Source organism: Chiloscyllium plagiosum, unplaced genomic scaffold (genome assembly GCF_037043375.1).
Source record: "Chiloscyllium plagiosum isolate Xiang-an unplaced genomic scaffold, Cpla_swu_hap1 HiC_scaffold_42, whole genome shotgun sequence".
In the NCBI taxonomy this organism is placed as follows: domain Eukaryota; kingdom Metazoa; phylum Chordata; class Chondrichthyes; order Orectolobiformes; family Hemiscylliidae; genus Chiloscyllium; species Chiloscyllium plagiosum.
In genome coordinates this window covers 73,241,893-73,247,575 of record NW_028270180.1, presented here as the reverse complement: position 1 = coordinate 73,247,575, position 5,683 = coordinate 73,241,893, and the positions used below count along the sequence as shown (strand labels likewise).

The 5,683-nt window shown below is 42.3% G+C and overlaps 1 non-coding gene across 1 annotated transcript; it reads left to right on the top strand.

Moving 5' to 3' along the window:
- Positions 1–219: 219 nt before the first annotated feature.
- Positions 220–301, top strand: trnas-uga (transfer RNA serine (anticodon UGA)). The gene has a single exon. It is a non-coding gene; the product is annotated as a tRNA-Ser (tRNA).
- Positions 302–5,683: the final 5,382 nt, after the last annotated feature.

Below are 5,683 nucleotides of genomic sequence, written 5' to 3'. Positions count from 1 at the left end.
GTGTGGTGTACATCCGTGACTCTATAATTCTACGAAGAATCATTCCCATAACTTCAGCTGTGTCAGAATCTAGTTTGCGGTGAAAGCCTGTCAATCTGCTAAGGTACCGTTCGTCTGGGCATCTGCAAAGGATTTGGCGAAATCTTTGGGTCTTGACAATTTGTTCTCCCAACAAATGAATTCAGTTATTTTACTATGAAAATTGACAAGCTTGCCGCAGCTGTGATGGCCGAGAAGTTAAGGCGTTGGACTTGAAATCCAATGGGGTCTCCCTGCGCAGGTTCGAATCCTGTTCACAGCGTAGAATCTTTTAAAAGTCATTAATTCATTTGCAGGATTTGAATTTCGTGGAGCTTGAGCTTTGCATTCAATCGAAAGTAAATTTTCAACTGTGAAGAATCCGAAGTAATTTCAAGACTGACCCAGTCATCTAATTGAATAAATTATGTGTCGAGACACAAAAAGCCACCAACTTCCAACACGAATCAGTGTCAACACATTTGTCGAACTATCATGAAATTTGGATGTTTGGGGGGTGGAATTCAGCAAAACAAGAAGCAATGCAATACATTTACCTGCAGGTGATGACATCTTTTTCAGGATCAGTTGAAAGTCAAGCTGAGAAAGTTCAACCTAATTTACAGCTGACTCTCAAGGCCAATAATCTATTATATCAGCAGTCAATGAATTAGAAAAAAGCAATTCCATGTGTGGAAAGGAACTCGACTGATTCAGGTTCCTGGCTTGCGATGTGAAAAGGCAAGGCGATATCAGCGGAGTAGAATTTTCTGGAAATATTAGAAATGGAATGTTAACGGTCTTCTGCTGTCCACATTCGTAAGAAACTGTGCATTAAGAACTGAAATTGAAAATTAACGATGAAAATCAGACTTGGCCCTCTGTTTGTGGTGTAGCATTGTTCAGAACAATTGGTTGTTGTTGAGGCTAAAATTGACCAAAATAATCGATGGGGAACTTATCCACGGCCTTCGTTGGAGCGGTTGGTGTGGAGAGGTCAGCTTGAAGAACCAAATGCCAATTATTCATCATGGCTGTCTGAATTGCTTAGTTAAACATACTCCCAGTTTAATGAAAAGAAGGTTTGCTATCGGAGCTAGATGTTTTCGTGTCAGCATGTTCAGATATGAGAAGACACTCCATGGAGTAGATGTGACTTAAATATTGACTCTAACGTCAGAGATGTTGACACATTTCTGCACCAGAACAGCACTACCATTGGTATCAAATCAAACTGAACAAAGGACGAGTCACTTCGACAATTCCTGTCTGCAGACTCTGCCAATAGACCGTTCAGGCCCGATGTAGGAATAGGGCGTGGTGACATCTGTTCGCAAGTGGATCACTTCATTCTTGCTCACAATCCATAAACCGTAATTCATTTTGAACTTCTTAGCCATCAGCATGGTAAGTGGTACATAATGCACAGGTTTGCTTCTCGAAAGAAAGAGCGAAATCTTATTCAATGCAGACGCAAATTCAAGTTGTCCCTGGTCGACCAGAAGACAGATGTCGCGAAACAAAGTGAATACAGAAAACAATCAATGTTTTTTGGGAGTCAAAAAGATGTACTGGAAGAACGGAAACACATATTTGGAACTAAAGTCACATACCACTTCCACAGACTAACGGTGTTCTTGAACCGTTATCTTAATTTGACCTTTATGTCCACCATTGCTGCAAAAATTATGTTAACAACTCAGAACTTTGTGTTCTTTGATATTCTCTCCTTCATGTTTCTCTTGATTTTAAAACTCAAACCGAGCAATAGTAATGCGCCCTACTTCATTTGCAAAGATCAGAAGAAGATCAATTTATAAGAGAACAGAAATAAAGCTACGTCTGTCTTTCGAGAGAAAACACAGTTACCATTTCGACTCCAAAAAGTCTTCTTCAGAAGTCTGCGCAATGAACTCGAAATAGTAGACCGAAAATGAAAAAAATGATGCCAAAATGCCGCGAATACACCACCCGCAAGTGCCTCAAGTCCTACTCGAATATGCCGGATTACTACCATCAACATCAGTGGAGAACGGAACAAAGCTCATTCTGCAGTTGTCAACCTGTTATGACGTACTTTGTAAAGTCAGAAATCTGATTCGGTAAAAAGCGGGATGAGAGCGGGATATAGGAAGTCTGAAAAAAGCAAGTGCGTGCTTTGCTTTGAAGAAGGTTGGCAGTGATGAAAATGGAAATTAACTACAGTAAGGGGGGCTGAATTAATACTCAGAATCGTTGCAACACACAGGGACGCAATTCTTTTTGCTAGGTTTCTGTTCTCCCATTTTATAATCACGACTGCTGTCGGGTTTGGTTTCCATTCCAGGCTTAGGTGACAGCCTGATGGAAGTTTGCACATTCGCCCAATTTCTGTGTGGTTGCTCTGGTTTGCTGCCACATTCTAAACATTTGCAGGTTATTTGGAATCGCCATTGAACGCACACGGTTACAGAGACAGTGATGTCTCTGTAATAGGTGTGTCTGGATAGGACGTACTTCAGAGGATTTTTGTGAACTTAAATAGACAGTGTGGGGTAAGTCTGCTGTTTCCTGGGTGAGCTACATGGACAGAGAGGGGTCAGGGTCTTCTTCCCTGAGGGAGATACGTTGACAGAGTTGGGTTAGTTGCTCTTACCTGTTTCAGTCACGCAGATACAGTAGGGTCAGTCTGCCTTTCCCTGGGCGAATTTCTTTCACAGAGTGGTGACAGTCTGCTCTTCCCTGCCTGAGTGAAATAGAAAGAGCGGGGTCAGTATTATCTTCCCTCGATAATTTATGTTGACAGTCTGGCTTCCGTCTGCTCTTCTCTGGCGAGTTACATTGGTAGAGTGGGGTTAGTGTTCATTCATTGGGTGAGTGCCATAGACGGAATGGGATCAGTCTGCTCTTCCCTTATAGAGTGGGGTCAGACTGCTCTTCAGAGAATGACTTATATTGACAGTGTGGAATCAGTCTGCTGAGTTACACTGAGAGTGTGGGGTCAGTCTGTCCTTCCCTGGGTGAGTAACACTGACTGAGTGGCGTCAGTTTGCTCTTCCCTCAGTGAGTTACATTGACAGAGTGGCGTCAGGAGTGGCGTCTTTGAGGAGTTGACAAAAATAACTCGTCCCCTACATCTTTGGGATAATTAGGGATGGGCAGTGAATCTTATCTCATTGAAAGACAACTGTGTCCCAGAAATGCATTTCTAATAATTGCATGTACTAATTCGACACTGCAAACGGACGGGAATAACTTGAGGAGAGGTGCAGGGTAGAATAATTAAAGTCAAATGCACTGATGCCGAGTAGACATGACACAAGATGTGAATGTGGAGCTAATGGTGCAAGGCTCAGTGTCAGTGCTATTGGTTCAGCATTTATTTCTCACTGTTCGCAATGACTCACACACCACTGCTGTCAATTCACAACAATGAGCCTGTTCATCTTGGTTTGAACATCCCTGCGTGTGTATTAACGTGGTTAATGGGACGCGAGAGGAGATGAGCACATCCTCTTTATTCTGTCAGTTTAAACAGATGAAAATATCGGTTGGATGCCAATGCAAAATGATACTGTCTTTTTCTGTGCCTTTTCAGTAGGGCATGCTCAGCATTGAAATGTCTGCTTTTGCACAAGCAGAGTTTGATTGCCATTCATACTGAGCAACGCTAATACATAAAACGCGTTTTCGAATTCCTGTGATCAAGTGGTTCAGACATTGCACATATGGACGAGAAATCTGGCTTTTAACGTGGCGCCGTGGCTTAGCTGGTGAAAGCACCTCCCATCACACTGGTGCCTGCTCATTGTATTGAAAGCTCATTATTTCTCGCAAGTATTGTGTTGCTGATCGAGAAACTCAGTGTCTGTTTGAATTGCTTTATATTCTGATTTCGAGATCCGGCTTCATTTTCCTGGTTGAAATCCAGTAGTGTATGTTACTCTTTTTAACTACTATTTTAACCTGGAGATTCTTCCCGCAGTTCCACAAGCACTTCTGCTTCTCATCCTCTTATTCTCATTCCTTCATTCCCAGTTTTGTGGAAATTAAGTGGTGAGGCAGGAGACACTGCAGCATTCCCGGGGAATGTTATGGTAATGGCACTGACACCACGACATGATCACCCTCATTCTCTGCTGTCACCATTCATTTGTTGCACACCAACAGTAAATGCATCCTTGTTCTTCTTCAGCTATCATGTAGTTACTTTCTTTTCCTGTTGGATAAGGAATTCAACTTTAACTTCGAAAGGGTCTTTAGATTTTGAGGAAGAAATGTCTCCTTGCCTCAGGTCGAAGTGACAGACGCATTATCCAGAGAATATGAGACTACTTCGACCGACTCCAGCCAGGCGTCAGAAAGCCTCTCAGCAGTTCGAATCTCAAACTGTCTCTGAATGTCACGCTTTTCAAGAGCAGAAATGGGAAATGAGGGCTATGGACAGCCAGAGAGTCGGAGAATGTGAAAAAGGCCTAGGAGGATACAGAGACAAATATAGAAAAAACGAAGACACATATTGAGGCAGACACTGAAAGAAAAAATTCTCCATTCGGCGTGACTGCTAAATAACAGAAAGCAAAAGGAAATGTAGCCATTAAAACATAGCCTTCCACCAGCTCAGGAAAATGAAAGTAGCATGACAGCTGATTAAGTCCTTTTAAGATTGTAAATTCGACGTTTGTAAGCTCAAGAGTGATTTTGATAAATATCCTGAGTCGACAGGTAAGATTATCATTTTCCCAACAGTATAATCTAGAAATCTATAACTAACCTGTTTCCTGTCCACCTAAAAGAAAATCTGCTTCTCTCCACAGATGTTGCCAGATGTAGCGGGTTTCTCTATCAATTCTCGTTTTTAGTTCCGCTTTCCAAAATCTGCATCTTTTTGATTTTTGATAACCTGGCACAAAACCAAGCATTACCAGGTTCGGACCAGTGGTCAGAAATACTGCTACCACGATATACTTGCACAATAAAACATTCATTCCCTGTCCGAAAATAGAACTAATGCCATAGCAGTTCTAGTTCCAAATCCTAACTACGACATTACACTGAATGAAGACAGACGCTCTTGCACTTATTCTCAATGAAATGGCTTTTCCCTTTCATTTCTGATCAGTTTCACTGCAGATTGTTTTCTACTCGTCTTCAAGTTTTGCAGAATGGGAAAGCCCATTTGGCCCATGGTGCAGTCTGGTTTAAAGACATTCGTCTATCCATTCCCTGTTTCCAGCTTTGGTCCATAATCTTATGTGTTCTGATGTTTCCAGTGCAAATGGCAGTGAGGTTCTCGCTTTGATCTTAGATGACACAACAATGGGATTGAAGTTTGACATAATCACACTGTGTTATTACCCACGTCGTGTCTCCGACAGAAAGAGACACACAGACACATTCCCCGAGAGTGGCAGAGTTCTCAGGATTTGACCAGCTCCTTGTGCTTCACTTCAGCTGTCCGCTCCAACATGCAAGTTCAACCGCCAAAAGGCAGCTTTTGGTTAAACCAAAGCCAGTTCTACAGACAATGAGAGACGTTGCTCTGAGCTAGAATTTGAAGTGGACGAAAGAAACTGTAAATTCGAAAACCCAAGCCCTTCCATTCCTGACAGACAACAGGAATGGACGAGCACGCTGCATCCTCGCGATTTTAAATGCGAACCGACAATCCCCTAACTCGACGTCA